Raw genomic sequence first — 24,350 nt, forward strand, 5'->3', positions numbered from 1 at the left:
TCTGCTGGTTCATCTGCAGCCCATGGAGAATCTACAAGTGATGAGACATAACATAGCGTGCATAGAACAAGACTTACTGGACAGGTGTCAGTTTTCGTCCTTCCCAATTGTGAGCAACATGTCTTCAGATTTTCTCTGTCCTTGCATCATTTTTTTCTTATGATAAGCAGCACACAGAAATGAGAATGAGGAAACTGCACCCAGATAAGCACATCTGCAAACTCAAGGACAATGCACTGCTAAACAAGGTTTGGTTTTATTGTTGTTATTTTGTCTTGCTTTTAATCACTGTGGAAGTTACTTAACTCCCACTCCCCAGAATATTCACCAGACCCTTGGCAGATAGGCACTGAAAGGATTAGGCTTTTCTCTTCTTGAACATATTTCAAGGAAAGCTTTTCTAACAGCCACATACGCTGCTAAGCAGCTGAGTACTTTTGAATGCTTTCTCTGACTTCTCTCTCTCTCTCTCTCTCTCTTTTTTTTTATTTAACCATTTTAGAGGATGTTTCAGGCCACCTAGAGGGAACTCTGAGTAACAAACAGATCTCCATGTGCTTGTTTTTCCTAAAGCAGATGCATGTAGCACCTGGCAGCTGAGTGATTTGAGGAAAACAGCTTCTTGTCACACCTCTCTGCACTCCATCAGCCCTGGGAATCATTAGAGATTTCAGAAACGGTGGCATGGAGCTTGGCATTGCCAGTTCTTACTTTTCGCGGAACGACGGGGAATGTGAGATTCTTTGATTCTTCTTTCTCTTTTCTACAGCTTCTTGGTTTCATCTCAGAAGAACGAGATGGGAGTACATGCCTTCTCCTTTGTTAATAGCTTGTTAATGTGCGACTCTATACCTCACGCCACTCTATGCCCAAAAGAAACCAGTGTCTCCTCACTGCCAGCAAATTAAATCCAACATCTTTTCAAGTCTCAAACAACTGAACCTGACCTCTTTTCCTAATCCTATTTCACACTGTCTAGGATGCCATGATCCAGGCAAAATCAAACATCATCCATTTTCAGAACTTGCCCCTCGTGATTCCCTTTGCGCAACCGCATGCATGTCATCTCCTCCACCGCAAGTACCCTCTCACCGCACTGTGCCGCTGAGCAGCCCACCAGCTTTCTGGAGGCAGCGCAAACCTCAGGCAACTCAGAGCTCACCTCCCTCTTCCCCAAAGTGGATGCCTCATTTCCCACGTGTCACATTCTGCTTCGTATTACAGCTATTGGTCAGCTACATCTGTCTCTTCCACTGTGTTAAAAGTTTCTATTAGGTAGGGAAGGTGGTAGAGCCACTTTTGGTGTTGACAATATGTCATAGACACTCAACAATGTTCTCCCGAATGAATGAATGTTAAATAAAAGGAAAGAGAAATAGCATGCCCGTCATTTCTTGGGCTTCCAGCAGCTCCCAAGTAAAATTAAGCCAGTATCTGTTTCCTTCCGATACTCTTTTTAGTGCCATGGAGACAATGAGTTTCCCAATCCAAGTCCTAGCCAGCCAGTGTAGTGCTCGTGGAATTGACTGATCAGTGCTAAGGCATTGGAAAGACTCCATTCCAGATGCCTTGCCTCTTCTCTTGCTAATTATCTTCAGTGTCTCCTGAACAAACTGCTCCATAATCAGTAACTTCATCTTCTGCAGAGAAAGCACCAGGGTCTAACTTAAGATGTCTGAAAAACAGCTCCATCCTTTCCCACCTCCAACAGGGATAAGAGGGCAGTCAACAGGCCTGAGAATGGGGCCTCAACACTAAGTGGGTTTAACACACAGAAAGGAAGCCTGCAAGAGCTCAAAGGAATCTTTATGACTATCTGGCCCAATGTTCTCCTTTTACAACCAAGGAAAATGAAGACAAAGGAAGGGAGGTGGTTCCTTAAGTGTAGAAATGGGACTGGAACTCTGGAGTCCTGGTTCCCAGGACTGTCCTTACCATTAATTATGCCAGTGTTTTCCCAAATCAACCTGAGCACACAAATCACCTTTTTGTTAAGAATCATCAAATCTTTGTTACCCCTGGGTTATGGGTGATGCAGAAAATGCAGACTAAAAGGTTTCATGCTTAGGGGATTGGAAAAGGAGAGGGGCTTAAACAGAGGAAGGGAAATCACAAGCTGATGGTAGAATTGCAGAGGGGGGGTGGAGAGGAGTTCAATTTTAGAAACGTTGACAGCTGCAAACCAAGCACCAAGCTAGGCACTGCAGGCAACACAGAAGGGCAGCAAAACGTTTTATGATCTAACTGTTAAAAACTAGACTAGGGGGTGCCACACCAGTGGCTTGGAATTAAGCCCTACTGGCATTTGGAGGAGAGGAAATGACCATGATTACTAAATGATTAGTAAAGGCTTTCTTGGAAAAAGTAGTGCTTGAGTCAGACCTTGAAGAGAGAGCAGAGCTTACATGGTGCTGCAGAGGCGTGAGGAACTAGAATAGGGGGAGGAGGAACAAGGTGCAGGGGCGTTTGAGACAAGCCATCATCAATTAAGGGATCAAGGGGATGAGAAAAAATATCAGAGTTAGTTAAGTAAATTATGCCTCCCTCCACTGGTCTCTTTCACTTCCGCCCTCTTGGTGCTCTGTACACAGCCCTGCACGCTCACTTTCCCACCCGTGTCGCCCAGGGCCTGCTCGTGGACAGCACCCCTCTTGGATCTGTCCTGCCCTAGACATCTCCTCTATTCTCACCCTTCTCAGCCCCTCTCCCCAACTCCTAGCATAAACCATACCTGTTCCATTGCTGATCACCTGCTGGCCTTTCCAAATGACTGGCTGACGAAACAATTACCGAAGGGTCAATGATAGAAAGTAACTCAAGATATGATTCCAATAATAACAGTTAGTTAACAGTTACCGAAGGCTTACTCTGTGCCAGGACCTGTGCCCAACAAATGACACATAGCATCTCATTAGTACTCACAGTTTATACTTATATAATAAATAGTGTTATTATCGGTATTTAGCCGAAGAGTAAATGGCCTTGGTAGACCAAACAAGGCACCGCCTCCAAAATACCCACATCCTAATCACCAGAACCTAGCAATGTGGTACTTTCCATGGCAAAAAAAAAAAAAAAAGTTAAAGATCTTGAGATGGAGAGATTATCCTAGATAATCACAAGGGTCCTTCTAAGAGGGAGGTAGAAGCACCAGAGTCAGACTGGAGGCGTGACGGTGGAAACAGATGGAAGCTTAGTGCACCTTGAAGATGGAGGTAGGGGTCATGAGCCTGGGAACAAGGCAGCCTCTACAAGCTGGAAAAGGCAAGGAATTCCATTCTCCCCTTGAGCCTCCAGAAGGAACGAAAACCTGCCAACACCTTGATTTAACGCATAAGACCCATTTCAGATGTCTGACCCCCAGCCTGTAAGATAATAAATTTGTGTCATTTTGAGCTATGAATTTGTGGTAGTTTGCTACGGCAGCAATAGAAAACCAATACTCTGCGTTTTCACAACACTTGCCCTTAAACAGAGATGTTTACCGTCTTAACTCTGCAGTTTCTTCAAACAAAGAAAATTTTTCAAAATCTGGCAGGCCAGCAGGGGAGACGTGTGTGTGTGTGTGTGTGTGTGTGTGTGTGTGTGTGTGTGTGTCAGTCTGTCTTGTGGAGGGTGAGCAGGAAAGTGTTATAAGGAGTAGCTGTTGGAGTATCTGGAAAATCGTCTCAACGGCAACAATCTGTTCTACTGGAGAGAATTCCCTGGGTGGTTAATGTCACACCCAGAACGAGATTCTGATCCAGAGACCTGGCTAGGATGGACCACGCGGAGTCCTTACTCCTTGTGGGGCTTTCACATCACTCTCGCCCCCTATGTGCTGGCATTGGTGACTGCCAGCTTTGTTCACCAGGAGGCTGCTGTCAACCTGACTAATGAGGGTGGTGCAATGATCAGAAATGGGAACCATAAAAGGAAAACTGCTGAGCGGTTGGCTGCTCATTAGAGAAGGGCTGTGTCTATCAGTCCCCATTAATAAAGGAAAGGTGGGACTTTGTGTCAGACCTCAGCTCTAATATTGCCTGGCTGGCTTTTATCGGCCATAGGAGACTCTGGGCAGGAGATGCTGGGACTGTTCCAAAGCACTTTGTTACACAAGATTTACTTTGCATTCACCAGGGCAAGAGTAAAGTGGCTATGCTGGTGGTTACCTGGAGTGGAGGCATCTGAGCATTTTTAATCAGTTATTGGAGGAAAGAAGTAAAAGCTACCCTGTGATGTGATGAGATATAAATGACACTTTACCTCTGTGGTCTTCCCCCCAAAACTCATATCCCAGACTAGTCCCGAGACAATCATCAGACAAATCCCAATTAAGGGATGGTTTGCAAAATATCTAACCAGGTTTCCTCAAACTACTGCACATACTGGCAGCTACAGAGACTGCCATTCCCCAGAGTGTGTGAAAGCCCTGGCTCCCTGCTATTGGTCCCTTACCACCAAGGCTCCCCCAAAAGCCTTAGGATCCAGGCAGGCGGTTCTCCTAACTTCAGAAATAACCATGATAAGCGAGCACCTAGACTTGCACATTCAGGGCTCAGAAGACAGGAGTCATGAGCTTAGGCAAGTTGCCCCCTCTGGAAGGCCATGTCCCCATTTGTCAAATGAGGCAGTCGGTTTAGATCAGCACTTGTCAATCTCTAACTGCAGATGCATCGTCTGAAGAACTTGTGGAGTATCTGAGGCCCAGAGTCTTCGTTTATAACAAGTGTCTAGATGAGGCCGATGCTACTGGACCATGGACCACATTTTGAGAAGCAAGGGTCTGGACCCATGGTTTTCAAGTAGAGATGATTTTGCCCCATAGGAGACATTTGGTCATGTCTGGAGACACATTTGGGTGCCACAGCTGGAAGGTAAGTACTACTGGCATCTAGTGGAGAAAGACCAGGAATGCTGCTAAACATCCTACAATTCACAACAAAGAACTTTTCAGCCCCACATGTCAATAGTGCTGAGTTTGAGAAACCCTGGTCTAGATCAGTGTGATCCAGATCATTCTTAGTGTGGGTATGAATCACCTGGATGACTTGTTAAAACACAGATTGTGGGCCCCTTCCCTCGCGTTTCTGATTCAGTAAATCTGGAGTGGAACCTGAGGCTTTGCACCTAGAACATGTTCCCAGGTGGTGTGATGCTGCTGGCCCCAGCTCGTACTTAGAGAACCACTGGTCTTGATGGTGGCTAAACTCCTTGCAGCTCTAGCATGCCTTACTTCTCCCACTGCCCACACCGAAGAGGCAGCAGCTCCTTACCTAGAAGCCTCACTGCAGTCAGAACTTGTTGATTCCAAGGTAGGAACTGGCATGGCTCCCCTGTGAGAACATTAGATCTAAAGATAAGGCAGCATTAAGAGGGTGGAAGGGGATCGACTCCACCTTGAGGAATATTCCTGATACATCTTGCCTCATGTTTAGGTGGATCCACTTTTCAAAGAAACCAAGGACTGTCCTTGTTTTGAGGCTGAAAACAAAATTTCGGGAGGACAGCCTACTTCCAATTTTACTGCCCCATCTTTTGTTGCTCACAAGTGACCCATTAAATGTCAGAACCATGGGATTCAGCTAATAGGCAATGAAAGTTGGCTGGCTATCCATCGAGGAGAACATCTTGGTGGGCCCATGAGATAGCACTCGGTGTCACCAAGCCAAGCTAACCCAACCCCTCCCCCCTCCCCCCATAAAACATCACAGAAAAACCTATCCCACTTAATCAGGATGACCTGGGAATGAATATGTGTGCTCTCACCGCCCTGTCTGCCCACTTCTCTGTGTGAACTTAGGCAAGTCACTTCTCCTGTCTAAGCCTTGGTTTATGATCTGTAGATGAGAATGACACAAGTACTCCACAGGGCCATGGTGAGGATTCGTGCGTGAGGCAATTGTTATTGATTCCCTATTGTGTGCCGGCACCCGTTTAAGCGTCAGGGCTACAGCAGTGAACAAAACAGACAAAAACACCTGCCCTGCTGGCTCACAGCAGGCCCTCAAAACTTTTGTATTGAATTTACCCAAGGAAAATGAACGGGGGCGCCTCTCCCTAGGAGATCTGTCAAACGCAGCCTCCAGTCCGCTCACAAAGAAAAGCTCCCACAGGCAAGGCAGCTGAAGCAGAGAAACTGCAGCCCAGTGAGGCCGTCTAACCAGGATGATTTATCTTTAGTTCAATATGGTACAGGGCTGCGGCTCCTGGAAATTTAAATATTAAGGGTTTCATTATGACTATTTCATTATCCCGAGCAGTGCTTTGTAGGAGACAAAGTAGCTCGGTGTGACCAGGCGGCAGGTAAGCCCCACTGGGATCAGAAAGGGGGTCGTGTCGGGCAGGGAATTGAGAGCTCCTGGCAGCAGGACTGTGTCTCGAGCAGTGATATGGAACAGCCACTGCCGGGCACTGGGGACATGGTAGCACTCCGGAGGGGTGCAGAGTGGCTGGCCCTGCAGCAGACTGCCAGACCCTGCCCGAGGTTGGCTGAGAGCCAGAGTCCCTTCTGGGTGAAGGCTTCTTCTAGAAGACAGCCATGAGCTTCTTGCTGGTCAACACAGCAGGTTGGTCCAGAGCCTCTGCAGGCCCAACGTCTGGTTCAGTTCAATGGGGCCAGCAGCCTAAGCCAACCCCCCGCCCTTAGCCTGCCTCCCGCTCTCACTCACGACTCCCCTTTTAGAGGCCGACCTGGGTTGCTTCTCTCGCTACCTCCTCCCAAGTTAAGATTTCCCCCAGCTGTCTGGGCCTTTCTAGCCACATCTTTCGATGCTTACCCAGCCTGTGTCCCTTTCTCTCTGTCCCCACTCCCTGCTATTCAAGGCTTACTAGATGTGATCAACTAGCCCCAGGGCTGGGGTTAATGGATGCATCTTTACAGGTGTTGCCCTCCTGCAACATTGATTCACTAAGCATAAGTTTAAATATTTTCTACAAATCTTCTGGAGACTCTTTCTTAACCCAAGGGGATATCAGGTGTGGAAATTTGTGACTATGGAAAAATGCAGGGGTATTAAAGATAAGACGGGAGGGAATTTATTTATAGCTGCGATGGGCTGCTAAAGTCACAATTAGAGGCTTCCGGGAAGATGGCGGAAGAGTAAGACGCGGAAATCACCTTCCTCCCCACAGATACACCAGAAATACATCTACACGTGGAACAACTCCTACAGAACACCTACTGAACGCTGACAGAAGACCTCAGACCTCCCAAAAGGCAAGAAACCCCTCACGTACCTGGGTAGGGCAAAAGAAAAAAGAAACAACAGAGACAAAAGAATAGGGACGGGACCTGCACCAGTGGGAGGGAGCTGTGAAGGAGGAAAAGTTTCCACACACTAGGAAGCCCCTACGCGGGCGGAGACTGCAGGTGGCGGAGGGGGAAAGCTTCGGAGCCGCGGAAGAGAGCACAGCAACAGGGGTGCGGAGAGCAAACTGGAGAGATTCCCGCACAGAGGATCAGGGCCGACCGGCACTCACCAATCCGAGAAGCTTGTCTGCTCACCCGCCGGGGCGGGCGGGGCCTGGAGTTGAGGCTCGGGCTTCGGTGGGAGCGTCGGGAGACGACTGGGCTTGGCAGCGTGAACACAGCCTGCAGGGGGTTAGTGCGCCACGGCTAGCCGGGAGGGAGTCCGGGGAGAAGTCTGGACCTGCCGAACAGGCAAGAGACTTTTTCTTCCCTCTTTGTTTCCTGGTGCGCGAGGAGAGGGGATTAAGAGCGCTGCTTAAAGGAGCTCCAGAGACAGGCGCGAGCCGCCGCCAAAACCGTGGACCCCAGAGACGGGCATGAGACGCTAAGGCTGCTGCTGCCGCCACCAAGAAGCCTGTGTGCAAGCACCGGTCACTATCCACACCCCACTTCCGGGGAGCCTGTGCAGCCCGCCACTGCCAGGGTCCCGGGATCCAGGGACAACTCCCCCGGGAGAACGCACGGAGCGCCTCAGGATGGTGCAACGTCATGCCGGCCTCTGCCGCCGCAGGCCCGCCCCGCACTCCGTGCCCCTCCCTCCTCCCCGGCCTGAGTGAGCCAGAGCCCCTGAATCAGCGGCTCCTTTAACCCCGTCCTGTCTGAGCGAAGAACAGACGCCCTCCGGCGACCTACACGCAGAGGCGTGGCCAAATCCAAAGCTGAGCCCCTGGGAGCTGTGAGAACAAAGAGAAAGGGAAATTTCTCCCAGCAGCCTCAGAAGCAGCGGATTAAAGCTCCACAATCAACTTGATGTACCCTGCGTCTGTGGAATACATGAATACACAACGAATCATTCCAAATTGAGGAGGTGGACTTTGAGAGCAAGATTTATGATTTTTTCCACTTTTCCTCTTTTTGTGAGTGTGTATGTGTATGCTTCTGTGTGAGATTTTGTCTGTATAGCTTTGCTTCCACCATTTGTCCTAGGGTTCTATCCGTCCGTTTTTTTTTTCTTAATAATTATTTTTTATTTTAATAACTTTATTTTATTTTACTTTATCTTCTTTATTTCTTTTTGTCCTTCCTTCCTTCCTTCCTTCCTCCCTCCCTTCCTTCCTTCCTCCCTCCCTCCCTCCTTCCTCCCTCCCTCCCTCTCTCCTTCCTTTCTTTCTTTCTTCATCTACTAATTCTTTCTTTCTACTTTTTCTCCCTTTTATTCTGAGCCATGTGGATGAAAGGCTCTTGGTGCTGCAGCCAGGAGTCAGTGCTGTGCCTCTGAGGTGGGAGAGCCAACTTCAGGACACTGGTCCACAAGAGACCTCCCAGCTCCACATAATATCAAACGGCGAAAACCTCCCAGAGATCTCCATCTCAACACCAGCACCCAGCTTCACTCAACGACCAGCAAGCCACAGTGCTGGACATCCTATGCCAAACAACTAGCAAGACAGGAACACAACCCCACCCATTAGCAGAGAGGCTGCCTAAATCATAACAAGTCCACAGACACCCCAAAACACACCACCAGACGTGGACCTGCCCACCAGAAAGACAAGATCCAGCCTCATCCACCAGAACACAGGCACTAGTTGCCTCCACCAGGAAGCCTACACAACCCACTGAACCAACCTTAGCCACTGGGGACAGACACCAAAAACAATAGGAACTACGAATCTGCAGCCTGCAAAAAGTAGACCCCAAACACAGTAAGATAAGCAAAATGAGAAGACAGAAAAACACACAGCAGATGAAGGAGCAAGATAAAAACCCACCAGACCTAACAAATGAAGAGGAAATAGGCAGTCTACCTGAAAAAGAATTCAGAATAATGATAGTAAAGATGATCCAAAATCTTGGAAATACCATAGACAAAGTGCAAGAAACATTTAACAAGGACCTAGGCGAACTAAAGATGAAACAAACAATGATGGACAACACAATAAATGAAATTAAAAATACTCTAGATGGGATCAATAGCAGAATAACTGAGGCAGAAGAATGGATAAGTGACCCAGAAGATAAAATAGTGGAAATAACTACTGCAGAGCAGAATAAAGAAAAAAGAATGAAAAGAACTGAGGACAGTCTCAGAGACCTCTGGGACAACATTAAACGCACCAACATTCGAATTATAGGGGTTCCAGAAGAAGAAGAGAAAAAGAAAGGGACTGAAAATATTTGAAGAGATTATAGTTGAAAACTTCCCTAATATGGGAAAGGAAATAGTTAATCAAGTCCAGGAAGCACAGAGAGTACCATACAGGATAAATCCAAGGAAAAATACGCCAAGACACATATTAATCAAACTGTCAAAAGTTAAATACAAAGAAAACATATTAAAAGCAGCAACGGAAAAACAACAAATAACACACAAGGGAATCCCCATAAGGTTAACAGCTGATCTTTCAGCAGAAACTCTGCAAGCTAGAAGGGACTGGCAGGACATATTTAAAGTGATGAAGGAGAAAAACCTGCAACCAAGATTACTCTACCCAGCAAGGATCTCATTCAGATTTGATGGAGAAATTAAAACCTTTACAGACAAGCAAAAGCTGAGAGAGTTCAGCAACACCAAACCAGCTTTACAACAACTGCTAAAGGAACTTCTCTAGGCAAGAAACACAAGAGAAGGAAAAGACCTATAATAACGAACCCAAAACGATTAAGAAAATGGGAATAGAAACATACATATCGCTAATTACCTTAAATGTAAATGGACTAAATGCTCCCAACAAAAGACACAGATTGGCTGAATGGATACAAAAACAAGACCCATATATTTGCTGTCTACAAGAGACCCACTTCAGACCTAGGGACACATACAGACTGAAAGTAAGGGGATGGAAAAAGCGATTTCATGCAAATGGAAACCAAAAGAAAGCTGGAGTAGCAATTCTCATATCAGACAAAATAGACTTTAAAATAAAGACAATTAGAAGAGACAAAGAAGGACACTACATAATGATCAAGGGATCAATCCAAGAAGAAGATATAACAATTGTAAATATTTATGCACCCAACATAGGAGCACCTCAATACATAAGGCAAATACTAACAGCCATAAAAGGGGAAATTGACAGTAACACATTCATACTAGGGGACTTTAACACCCCACTTTCACCCATGGACAGATCATCCAAAATGAAAATAAATAAGGAAACACAAGCTTCAAATGATACATTAAACAAGATGGACTTAATTGATATTTATAGGACATTCCATCCAAAAACAACAGAATACACATTTTTCTCAAGTGCTCATGGAACATTCTCCAGGATAGATCATGTCTTGGGTCACAAATCAAGCCTTGGTAAATTTAAGAAAATTGAAATTGTATCAAGTATCTTTTCTGACCACAACGCTATGAGACTAGATATCAATTACAGGAAAAGATCTGTAAAAAATACAAACACATGGAGGCTAAACAATACACTACTTAATAACGAAGTGATCACTGAAGCAATCAAAGAGGAAATAAAAAAATACCTAGAAACAAATGACAATGGAGACACGACGACCCAAAATCTATGGGATGCAGCAAAAGCAGTTCTAAGAGGGAAGTTTATAGCGATACAATCCTACCTTAAGAAACAGGAAACATCTCGAATAAAGAACTTAACCTTGCACCTAAAGCAATTAGAGAAAGAAGAACCAAAAAAACCCAAAGTTAACAGAAGGAAAGAAATCATAAAAATCAGATCAGAAATAAATGAAAAAGAAATGAAGGAAACAATAGCAAAGATCAATAAAACTAAAAGCTGGTTCTTTGAGAAGATAAACAAAATTGATAAACCGTTAGCCAGACTCATCAAGAAAAAAGGGAGAAGACTGAAATCAATAGAATTAGAAATGAAAAAGGAGAAGTAATAACTGACACTGCAGAAATACAAAAGATCATTAGAGATTACTACAAGCAACTCTATGCCAATAAAATGGACAACCTGGAAGAAATGGACAAATTCTTAGAAATTAACAACCTGCCAAGACTGAATCAGGAAGAAATAGAAAATATGAACAGACCAATCACAAGCACTGAAATTGAAACTGTAATTAAAAATCTTCCAACAAACAAAAGCCCAGGACCAGATGGCTTCACAGGCGAATTCTATCAAACATTTAGAGAAGAGCTAACACCTATCCTTCTCAAACTCTTCCAAAATATAGCAGAGGGAGGAACACTCCCAAACCCATTCTACAAGGCCACCATCACCCTGATACCAAAACCAGACAAGTAGGTCACAAAGAAAGAAAACTACAGGCCAATATCACTGATGAACATAGATGCAAAAATCCTCAACAAAATACTAGCAAACAGAATCCAACAGCACATTAAACGGATCATACACCATGATCAAGTGGGGTTTATTCCAGGAATGCAAGGATTCTTCAATATATGCAAATCAATCAATGTGATACACCATATTAACAAGTTGAAGGAGAAAAACCATATGATCATCTCAATAGATGCAGAGAAAGCTTTTGACAAAATTCAACACCCATTTATGACAAAAGAAAAAAACGCTGCAGAACGTAGGCATAGAGGGAACTTTCCTCAACATAATAAAGGCCATATATTACAAACCCACAGCCAACTTCATCCTCAATGGTGAAAAACTGAAAGCATTTCCACTAAGATTAGGAACAAGACAAGGTTGCCCACTCTCACCACTCTTATTCAACATAGTTATGGAAGTTTTAGCCACAGCAATCAGAGAAGAAAAGGAAATAAAACGAATCCAAATCAGAAAAGAAGTAAAGCTGTCACTGTTTGCAGATGACATGATACTCTACATAGAGAATCCTAAAGATTCTACCAGAAAACTACTAGAGCTAATCAATGAATTTGGTAAAGTAGCAGGATACAAAATTAATGCACAGAAATCTCTGGCATTCCTATACACTAATGATGAAAAATCTGAAAGTGAAATCAAGAAAACACTCCCATTTACCATTGCAACAAAAAGAATAAAATATCTAGGAATAAAACTACCTAAAGAGACAAAAGACCTGTACGCAGAAAATAATAAGACACTGATGAAAGAAATTAAAGATGATACAAATAGATGGAGAGATATACCATGTTCTTGGATTGGAAGAATGAACATTGTGAAAATGACTCTACTACCCAAAGCAATCTACAGATTCAATGCAATCCCTATCAAACTACCACTGGCATTTTTCACAGAACTAGAACAAAAAATTTCACAATTTGTATGGAAACACAAAAGACCCCAAATAGCCAAAGCAATCTTGAGAACAAAAAACGGAGATGGAGGAATCAGGCTCCCTGACTTCAGACTATACTACAAAGCTACAGTAATCAAGACAGTATAGTACTGGCACAAAAACAGAAAGATAGATCAATGGAACAGGATAGAAAGCCCAGAGATAAACCCACGCACATATGGTCACCTTATCTTTGATAAAGGAGGCAGGAATGTATAGTGGAGAAAGGACAGCCTCTTCAATAAGTGGTGCTGGGTAAAGTGGACAGGTACATGTAAAAGTATGAGATTAGATCACTCCCTAACAGCATACACAAAAATAAGCTCAAAGTGGATTAAAGACCTAAATGTACGGCCAGAAACTATCAAACTCTTAGAGGAAAACATAGGCAGAACACTCTATGACATAAATCACAGCAAGATCCTTTTTGACCCACCTCCTAGAGAAATGGAAATAAAAACAAAAATAAACAAATGGGACCTAATGAAACTTCAAAGCTTTTGCACAGCAAAGGAAACCATAAACAAGACCAAAAGACAATCCTCAGAATGGGAGAAAATATTTGCAAATGAAGCAACTGACAAAAGATTAATCTCCAAAACTTATAAGCAGCTCATGCAGCTCAATAACAAAAAAACAAACAACCCAATCCAAAAATGGGCAGAAGACCTAAATAGATATTTCTCCAAAGAAGATATACAGACTGCCAACAAACATGAAAGAATGCTCAACATCACTAATCATTAGAGAAATGCAAATCAAAACTACAATGAGATATCATCTCACACCAATCAGAATGGCCATCATCAAAAAATCTAGAAACAATAAATGCTGGAGAGGGTGTGGAGAAAAGGGAACCCTCTTGCACTGTTGGTGGGAATGTAAATTGTTTCAGCCACTGTGGAGAACAGTATGGAGGTTCCTTAAAAAACTACAAATAGAACTACCATATGATCCAGCAATCCCACTACTGGGCATATACCCTGAGAAAACCATAATTCAAAAAGAGTCATGTACCAAAATGTTCATTGCAGCTCTATTTACAATAGCCCGGAGATGGAAACAAGCTAAGTGTCCATCATCTGATGAATGGATAAAGAAGATGTGGCACATATATACAATGGAATATTACTCAGCCATAAAAAGAAACGAAATTGAGCTATTTGTAATGAGGTGGATGGACCTAGAGACTGTCATACAGAGTGAAGTAAGTGAGAAAGAGAAAGACAAATACCGTATGCTAACACATATATATGGAATTTAAGAAAAAACAATATCATGAAGAACCTAGGGGTAAGACAGGAATAGAGACACAGACCTACTAGAGAATGGACTTGAGCATATGGGGAGGGGGAAGGGTAAGCTGTGACAAAGCGAGAGAGTGGCATGGACATATGTACACTACCAAACATAAAACAGATAGCTAGTGGGAAGCAGCCGCATAGCACAGGGAGATCAACTCGGTGCTCTGTGACCACCTAGAGGGGTGGGATAGGGAGGGTGGGAGGGAGGGAGACGCTAGAGGGAAGAGATAATGGGAACATATGTATATGTATAACTGATTCACTTTGTTATAAAGCAGAAACTAACACACCATTGTAAAGCAATTATACTCCAATAAAGATGTAAAAAAATAAATAAAAATAAAGTCACAATTACCGTAAGAGATAGATAGTATTGAGGCAAATTTTTATAAATGAAGAATCTGTGGATAAGAGAGCTTAAGGGACTTACTCAATGGTCACACAGCTGGCAAAAGACCCATCAGGATTTTCTGAGTCTAAAATTGCAAGCCCACCACCTATCATGGGGGAAGAGGGAGAACTAGTGCTGATAAAATGTGGATGGGTGAGCCTGGAGAGACGAGGATTTCCCCTAACATCTGCACTGAATCCACTCTTGCACTATGTTTTTTTCTGATAAGGGATTCATTTTTTAAAAAAATTTTTATTGAAATATAGTTGATTTACAGTGTTGTGTTAGTTTCAGGTGTACAGTAATTTGATTCAGTTATACATATATATATATATTTTTTAATTCTCTTCCATTATTGGTTATTACTACTATAGCGTAGTAGTAATAACGCAGGCTATATCGTAGGCCTGCGTTGTTTTATCTGTTTTATATATAGTAGTGTATACATGTTAATCCCAACCTCCTAATTTATCCCACTCCCCCCATCCCCACTTGGGTCAACTAAGTTTGTTTTCTATGTCTGTGTGTCTATTTCTGTCTTGTAAATAAGTTCATTTGTATCTTTTTCTCAGATTTCACATCTAAGTGGTATTATATGATATTTGTGCACTCCCTCACTTTCATCCTAGCTCCCCAAAGCCCTAGACCCTGGGGTGGAGCTGAAGCAGTTAGAGGAGCAGGTCAAGCAGTAGGGCCCAGCCTGTGCCGATGGTGTGGATGAAAACAGTTCAGGTATTCCCTGGGTCCAAGCAGCGACCTCACCGGAGGGCTCAGAGGTCCAAACCAGCCAGTTCTGACTCAGGGCAGCTGGCCCTCTGCAGAGCCGCTTCTCCAGCCTCTGCCCTGGGGGCCGACTGAAGCTCCGCTGGCCAGGTGAGCAAGCTTCAGCCTAACAGCTGGTGGTGGCTTACAATGTCAGCCCTCCCAACACTGGCATTTTCACAGCCATCTTCACGTTGCCACACTGGAGAGAGGCAGACATGTTTGAGAGAGAAGCAGGGCCTTTCCTAGACCCAGAAAAGTTTTTAATTCCCCAAGCGCTCTTATTTCTTACGTAAGTCTCCCCACCAAGGCTGCTTCTCATTTCGTCCCTCTGGGTGGGAAGGGCTCGCAAGGCAGCTTAGCCTCAGCTGGGGCTCCTAATTAGGCAAGAGCTCTGGCTGATGGGCTCCCTTGGCTCTTCCCCAGCCCAGGCTGGAGTCTGGGAGGGGTCCCTGATGCCCTTTCTGCTGCCTCCCTCCTCCTGACTCGGGGCCACTCGGCTGCACCTCAGCCCCACCTCCCTCCTCCCCAACCCTGCCTTGGATTTCTATGCCTCAGACCCAGTGCCTCTGACTACTACACCCCTGCCAGCTCCAGAGCAGATTTGCTAACTGTGTCCCCCCATGTCCCCTCCCCTGGCGTGTGGGATCATCACATCACGCCCACACGTGCCCATGGTGAGAAGGCAAGGGCCTCGGGTTCAGAGCTACATGACCCAGGTGTGATCCCAGCTCCACGTGGGATCTTGTTAACTGTGTGGGCTTGCTCAGGACCCATCATCTCTGAGCCTCAGTTTACTCACCTGAGAAAGGGGGAGGAAAGTAAGACCTGCCTGTCTCTTAGAGCTCTTGTGAAAGTCAAATAACATCATGCATTTAGGGGGTCAATAAATAATATTCCCATCCTCCCTTCCTGAGCCTAGAACTAGTTAAGAAAAAAAGACAAAACTGAAGCAGAGTGAATTTTTTAAATCAGTTTAGGGGACTTCCCGAGTGGTCCAGTGGTTAAGATTCCATGCTTCTGCTGCAGGGGGAGTGGGTTCAATCCCTTGTTGGGGAACTAAGATCCCACATGCTGTGTGGCACGGCCAACAAATTAAAAAAATAATAAAATAAAATCAGTTTAATTGGTAGAGCTGAATTGGAGAATGTGGATTGAATTTGTGACCAACTTGTGGCTAATATATCCCTCCTGAATTCGTGCATGGCACTCTGGGCTAAGGGATGTACCATTTTTGTCTCCAAGAATCACCCAGGAGACCTGAGGCAGGTATGACTCTTACCTGTTACAGAAGAGGGACTAAAGCCCAGAGGGATTAGGAATCTTGCCTAAGCTCACACAACTATTAAGTTGCACAGCTGGGTTCTGAACCTGAGTTAATCGATTGCAAAGCCCAGGCTCTCACCGCCAGCCAGCGGGTGAGAGGCTTTCCTGCCCCTAGAGGCAGAGGCACTGGACAACGGTCTCAACCTACGGATAACGCTTCCACTTTTCAGGGCGATTTCCCGTGCCTTATCTCATTTCATTCATTCACCTATTCAACAAATATGTACTGAGCCTGTCTGTATGCTAGACAATTGGCTGAGGGTATGGCAAGAAGCAACGCAAAGTCCCTGCCCACAAAAGCATACATTCTAGTAAGGAGACAGACCCCACAGAATTATCTATAGAAGGAAAGATAAGTAGGTGGATATAGGCCTAGCCATAGACAATCTCAAAGAAAAAATTAAATCAGGGTTAAAGGATAGACAGAGGGACAAGGATGGCTGCTCTGAGCATCACATCCAACAGAACCCAAATGAAGTGAGAGAATGTGAGTATCAGAGGAAGGGCATCCCAGGCAGAAGGAACGGCCAATGCAAAGTTCCCGAGACTGGAGCAGTGCAGTGATCAAGGGCTAGCAAGTAAGACATTGTGGTTGCAAAAGAACAAGAAGGAGGGTGGTAGGAGGTGAGGTCTTAGGGCTGGGGCGGGAAGGGGGCAGCGAGGCGAATATGTAGCCTTGGTGGTCACAGGAAAGACTTGGGATTTTTTTTCTTAAATGTGTTGGAACCTGGAGGATTACAGAATAAGTAGGTGTCTTGATTTGATTTACATTCTTAAAATATGGCTGTGGCTGTTCTGGGGAGAACAGGTTATAAAGGGCAAGAATGGAAGCAGAGGGGCTTCCCTGGTGGCGCAGTGGTTGAGAGTCCTCCTGCCGATGCGGGGGACACGGGTTCGTGCCCCGGTCTGGGAAGATCCCACAGGCTGCGAAGCAGCTGTGCCCATGAGCCATGGCCGCTGAGCCTGCACGTCCAGAGCCTGTGCTCCGCAACGGGAGAGGCCACAGCAGTGAGAGGTCCACGTACCGCAAAAAAAAAAAACAGAATGGAAGCAGAGTCCTAGTCCAGTTATAATCCTGATCCTAGCCGGGGACCTCGGCATGGGAGGCATCAGAGCAACACAGAAGGTCCGGCTAGAGGCTCAGCACCAGCTACGGAACCGTCCTTGGTTCCCCGCCCCTCTTTCGTCAAGACGGCAGGCCAGACGCACCATCTAGCACTTGCTGTGTATTTTTCGAATGACATTTCCCCAGTAGTGAAAACACCGCGTGCCACTTTAATGCAAGATGATGGAACAAAGGCAGAACGCTGAGGGAGGCGCCTCAATTCCCTCCCATTCAGGGAGCCACGCTGTGTGTCCCACCAAGAGGCTGGGGACGCTTCATTTCAATACATGTTCTTGAGCACCTTCTTGCCAGGTGTTGGCTGGGGCACCAAGCTGCACATTACAGGGTGTTGTGCTCTTAGCCTGGTGGTGGGGAGAGAGGCTGGGGGACACAAGCGAAGGCGTGAAGGATGAAGCCAGGAGTAAGGGAAAAGGGACCAGGAGAAGGTCTTTAATGTGTGTGCCCTGAACAGGACTAGGGGAGGGCCATGTGTAAACAGAGGCAGGCAGGTGTGCAGAAGCATGGGCCCCAAGCAGTCCTGGGCAGGGGGAGTCCCTGTGGCCTGAACAACAGGAGCTGTAGCAGAAACAACTAATATTTACTGAGCAATGTGCCAGGCAAGCCGTGCATGAAGAGCTTAAAGGCAATTGCTCACTTGATCCTCCCAATGCTGGGAGGCAGGCGGTACCACAGCCGCATCGTATGGGGTGAGGAAACAGGCTCTGAGAGCTTAAGTGAGTTGACCAAGATTATTTAGTAAGAAGAGGGATTAAAAAAATTTTTTTTAAGTTTTTATTGAAGTATAACACAGATACAGGAAAGATTACAAATCCTAAGGGTTACAAAACAGAAACAGACTCATAGACTTAGAAAACAAATTTATGGTTACCAAAGGGGAAAGGTACGGGGGAGGGATAAATTAGGAGTTTGGGATTAACATACACACACTGCTATATTTAAAATAGATAACCGACAAGGACCTACTGGATTGCACAGGGAACTCTACTCAATATTCTGTAATAAACTAAACAGGAAAAGAATTTGAAAAAGAATTGATATATGTAAAACCGAATCACTTTGCTGTACGCCTGAAACTAACACAACATTGTAAATCAACTATACTCCAATATAAAATAAAAATTAAATTAAATTTAAAAATTTTTTATTGAAGTATAACACACATACAGAAAAGATTTCATATCCTAAGTGTACAGATGGATAAATCATCACAAAGAGAATACACCTAGTAACTACCAGCCAGGTCAAGAAACCGAATCTCACCCTTCCAAAGCCTCTCTCCGGCCCCTTCCCCAACTCTTCCTTTCCCTCCTCCCCAAAGGTAAGCACTATCCTGAATTCTGAATCCCTAGATTCGTTTTTGGAGTTGAAATTTGCACCCAGGTCTGCGGGACTCCTGAGGCCAGGGTTTTTAGTAGGCACAGGACTAGGTGGATGGATGTCCCCCAGTCTGGCTGGGTCTGCACACCATTGCCAGGACTGTTTTCCTCAACCACATCCCATTCTGTGCCATTCTCCTTGCAGTGTCCTTGGTGGCACCGGAAGACAGGTGACAGCTCTAAAGCGAACTCTGGAAACAGGTGTGGGAGCTGCCTGCATCCAGGCCAGAGTCCCTCCCTTGGCTCAGTGACAGGGATACGCACTAGACCTTAGGTCAGTGAGGTTGCCCACATCCCTTCTTCAAGAATGTATGATTTAATGACAAGTCTGTCCTTTAGGAGAGAGCAAATCGATAGCCCTGAGCAGTGTCCTTGAATAGATATAACCATATTCTCAAAGCTAAGAGTTTTTATTTTGTGAGATGTGAAGAAAACTTGGGGTGGGGGGAGGGGGAACGGGGAGTTAGTGTTTAAGGCAGCGAGTTTCAGTTTAGGAAGGTAAAGGATTTGAGACATGGACGATGGTGAGAGTTGCACAACCGTGTGAATGTACTTGGTGCCACTGAACCGTGCAGCTGAATATAGTTAAAATGGTATGTTTTATGTTAGGTGACTTTTACCACAATAAAAAAAATTTTAAAAATCTATATAGTCACTGCAAAATAAAATAAAATAAAAAGACTCCAGTTTGTCAACAGGACAATAAAACACACCCTCCGTTCCCCCACCTCACCCCTTAGTCTCTGTTCTGGTACAAAAACAAAAAAGAAGCATAAACTTTGCTGAGATAGTGATTAGCTTGGGTTCTTCTGAAGCCCTGAGTAACACAAGCTCTAACCCATGTGCTGCCCGCTTCACCCTCAAGCATATTTCAGCCAGACCCTTAATACAGAATTCTGTGGTCCACTCCCCTCTTGACAAATCTTATTTTTCTTGTGTCCTTTCACTCAGGACAAGATGAACCCCTGACTTTCTCAGGCAGCACCCATCAAGGCCCTGCTCCCCTTCCCTGGCTGTCCTGACCAGAGGACTGTTGGGTGGAAACAGTCTAGTGAAGGAATATTCCTCCTCTCTAAGCCATTGTGAGCTCAGGGGGGAGCCACCTGAAGGGAGATGGGCCAAGCCACAGACCCGAGTAAAAGAACTGAGGGTGGGGTCGGAGAGGTCCGTGAAGAGGGACTTTTAAAGTGCATCTGTAATCGATACTGTCCCAAATGGGGATGTTATCAGGAACATGAGGCCCAGGCCAGGTGGCCGAGGTAACCACGTCCTGGTCAGGTGAGCAGGAAACCTAGTTTAGTGGAGAGCAGCGTAGCACTTGTAAAGCTCTCCAGGTGGGGGAGACTGGGAGGCAGTCTTTGGGACGCAGGACACAGAGGAGGTAGCAGAGTGTAAGGTACAGAGTTGAAGCTCTGCAATTAGAAAAACATGGGTTCCAATGCCAGCACCTCCATGCATTGCTGACTTGGCATAATTTACTTAACCTCTCCTAAACCTCAGCTCCTTTCATGGAAAGTGGGGTAACATAATCCACCTCATATAAGTCAAGTGAGATTTAAAATAAAATAATGTATTTCGGCGACAGACACACAGCAGAGCCTAGGTACATGGTTGATGAATGAAATGATTAGGAGAAATTTCAATTACGCCCCCTGGTGGAATTAAGCCTAGCACATTGGAAAATGGAAGGAGCATTTAGGAGATGGTGTGACTATAGGATGTCATGGCTAACACACACACACACACACACACACACACACACACAGTGTCACACGAAAATGTCTGCATGGAAATCTCATTTTAACTTAAGTTTTAAAAACAGCGACTGTGATCAAATTTATTAACACATTGCTTTTAAAATAGACTCTGGGGGACTTCCTGGTGGCACAGTGGTTAAGAATCCGCCTGCCAATGAAGGGGACACTGGTTCGATCCCTGGTCTGGGAAGATCCCACATGCCGTGGAGCAACTAAGCCCGTGCGCCACAACTACTGAGCCTACGCTCTAGAGCCTGCGAGGCACAACTACTGAGCCCATGAGCCACAACTACTGAAGCCCATGCACCTAGAGCCCATGCTCCGTAACAAGAGAAGCCACCACAGTGAGAAGCCCGCACACAGCAACGAAGAGTAGCCCCCGCTCGCCACAACTAGAGAAAGCCCGTGAACAACAAAGACCCATCACAGCCAAAAATAAATAAATTAAATAAATAGATTTATTAAATTACTTAATTAAATTAAATAGACTCTGGTGGCAAAGAAATCCAAGAATCCTCACAGGGGTGTTCCTTGATGGGGCAGGAAGATAGCATGATAACATGTCTCCAGGCTGTCCTCCTCTCCTCTCTTTCCATGGACCATGGGAGGGTACCTGGAGTCTCCCGTTGCCTAGAGGACTTGGTCCCCTTCCCTCAAGTGGGAAGTGGGATAGAAAAGTCAGTGGGATAGAAAAGTCCCCCCTAGCCACATGTTCTTTTATCACATCTGTCCTGAAAAGTGACAGAGGATTTTCCTCTTGGAGCTTGTTTCAGGGATTAGGACAGAGCCACACTCCACCCACACTGTCCTACTTCCCCCTCGATGTCATCTCCCTCAAGGCCCCTGCGTGGGGAAGGAAGAGAGCCCCTCTCCTCAGGCTGAGGCAGACCCCTCCCACAGAGCCTGAGACAGGAACTCCTGCTATAGGAGACCTCCCTTCTTGGATGTCAGGCTGCATCAGGCCCAGGAAACATCAGAGCACGAGGCTCAGCCCAGCACTTCACTGACACTGCTGTTTTCTTGGCTCTGAACCAGCTGCTACACATCAACCAGCTGTGGGCCTCCTTTTCTGGAAGAGCTTACATTCTTTTTTTTTCTTTTGGCTGTGTTTGGTCTTCATTGCTGCGCGCAGGCTTTCTCTAGTTGCGGCGAGCGGGGGCTACTCTTCATTGCAGTGCACAGGTTTCTCATTGCAGTGGCTTTTCTTGTTGCGGAGCATGGGCTCTAGGGACTGCAGGCTTCAGTAGTTGTGGCACGTGGGCTCAGTAGTTGTGGCTTGAAGGCTCTAGAGCGCAGGCTCAGTAGTTGTGGCGCATGGACTTCATTGCTCCACGGCATGTGGGATCTTCCTGGATCAGGGCTCGAACCCGTGTCCCCTTCATTGGCAGGTGGATTCTTAACCACTGCACCACCAGGGAAGTCCTTACATTCTAATTCATTCAACAAATGCCCAAGTGGGCCTAACTTTCCCTGAAGGAATTTTAAAGAAATTTATATGAACAATTTTTTTTTTTTCGCGTTATGCGGGCCTCTCACTGCTGTGGCCTCTCCTGTTGTGGAGCACAGGCTCCGGACGCGCAGGCTCAGCGGCCATGGCTCACGGGCCCAGCCGCTCCACGGCATGTGGGATCCCCCCAGATCAGGGCACGAACCCGTGTCCCCTGCATCGGCAGGCAGACTCTCAACCACTGCGCCACCAGGGAAGGCCCTGAACAATTATTTTAATGCCTCCTAAGTTTATGGCACTTATGAATTTTCAAAGCATTTTAACCTTTAATACTTCACTTAAATGTGACACCGTTCTGGGAGGTGGTAAGGACCGATATTATGATCCCTAAATGAAATTGAGGCTTAGAGAACAGTTAATCCAGGGTCACATAACTAGTCAACTGCAAAGTGAGGCCTAGGAGGAAAACCTGATGGGAATGATAAGATATATACACACGAAACAACTGTAAGAAGAAGTTGGGTGAGACTGGGAGGGGGTGACACGCTCCTGGAGGCTCCTGTCTCATAAACTGACCAATCTGAGTCCTGCAGGGAAGAGGTCAGTGGTTCCTCCTTCTTAAGACTCCCTGGGTCGGACTTCCCTGGTGGCGCAGTGGTTAAGAATCTGCCTGCCAAAGCAAGGGACACGGGTTCGAGCCCTGGTCGGGAAGATCCCACATGCCGCGGAGCAACTAAGCCCGTGCGCCACAACTACTGAGCCCGCGCTCTAGAGCCTGCAAGCCACAACTACTGAGCCCGTGTGCCACAACTACTGAAGCCTGTGCACCTAGAGCCCGTGCTCCGCAACAGAAGCCACCACAGTGAGAAGCCCGCGCAGCGCAACGAAGACTCGCTGCAACTAGAGAAAGCCCGTGTGCAGCAACGAAGACCCAACACAGCCAAAAATAAAATAAACAAACAAACAAAAAAAGTCTCCCTGGGTCTAGGAACTTGAATGTGCACATACCATTCCGCCTCGGATACGTGCTGTGTCTATACGTGAGTGGCCACTGGCCATTTATGAGGTCCCTGAGGGCAGAGAAGGCTTGGCACAGTATCTGGCACATGACAGGCGTTCAATGTTGTTGAATTGACTGCCTTCCAGCTGTTCTGAAGGTTAAAGCAGGACTTGACTTGCTGTGGCTCACTCTCGCCATCTAGTGGCCAGTTCTAAGAGAAACAGACCACAGATGGAGCCGAGTTTCCCAAGCCAATCCAGCTGCAGCATAGTCACACCTAGTCTACAGACCATTTTTCTGGTCAGGACCAACTCAGACAGATTTCCGTGACACTCTTTAAAAATATGTGTGCATCTCATGCTAACACTGTGCCTGGCTCCAAAACAAAAGTCAAGTAAATGGCCAACTATTAGGCACTGATTATGTGGACAAGTATGTGCAGGAGCACATGAAGGTACAAGAAAAGCACATTTCACAGTTCCTGAACTTAAAGAGCCTACAGTTTAACTTGGAGTAACACACTCTACACCCTAGGTATCCCAGCACACTCACATACTTAGAACAATGGAAGTTTTAGAACTCCCAGTAAGACTTGATCCTGTAGACAAAGCAGAATTTTTCTGGAGAAAAAAAGTTTGAAAGAAACCAATGGGATTACTTTTATTTTTTTCACTATTGTGAGTCAGATAAGCAGAAAACCCTCTTGCTATAAAATACCAGAAATTCTAGATAAAATACCAAAATATGTCTTGCTTAACGCATAGTTGAGTACATAAGAAAATTAAAAATTTTTTACAGGGGCCAAGAATAGAAATTGAAAACATAAGGATAAGACACTGTAGAATATCAACAAGCAGATTTGTAATAAGATGAAATCGTTTTTCTAAAAGCTAAAAATATAGTCAATGAAATTAAAAACTCAGTGGATAAGTTTTAGACAACAGACTGAACATGGCTAAAGAGACAATAAGTGAATTGGCAATAGATCTGAGAAACTTTGCAAAAGTAGTTAAAAAAGGAAAAAATAGAATGAGAGTAAGAGACTTAGAGAAAAGAATAAAGGGTCCTGGACTTCCCTAGTGGCGCAGTGGTTGAGAGTCTACCTGCCGATACAGGGGACACAGGTTCGTGCCCCGGTCTGGGAAGATCCCACATGCCGCGGAGCGGCTAGGCCCGTGAGCCATGGCCACTGAGCCTGCGCGTCCAAAGCCTGTGCTCCGCAACAGGAGAGGCCACAACAGTGAG

This window comes from Delphinapterus leucas, unplaced genomic scaffold, assembly GCF_059928025.1.
Source record: "Delphinapterus leucas isolate spDelLeu-1000000601 "Yukka" unplaced genomic scaffold, BTC_Dleu_Yukka2 spDelLeu_asBTCV2_sq74, whole genome shotgun sequence".
In the NCBI taxonomy this organism is placed as follows: Eukaryota; Metazoa; Chordata; class Mammalia; order Artiodactyla; family Monodontidae; genus Delphinapterus; species Delphinapterus leucas.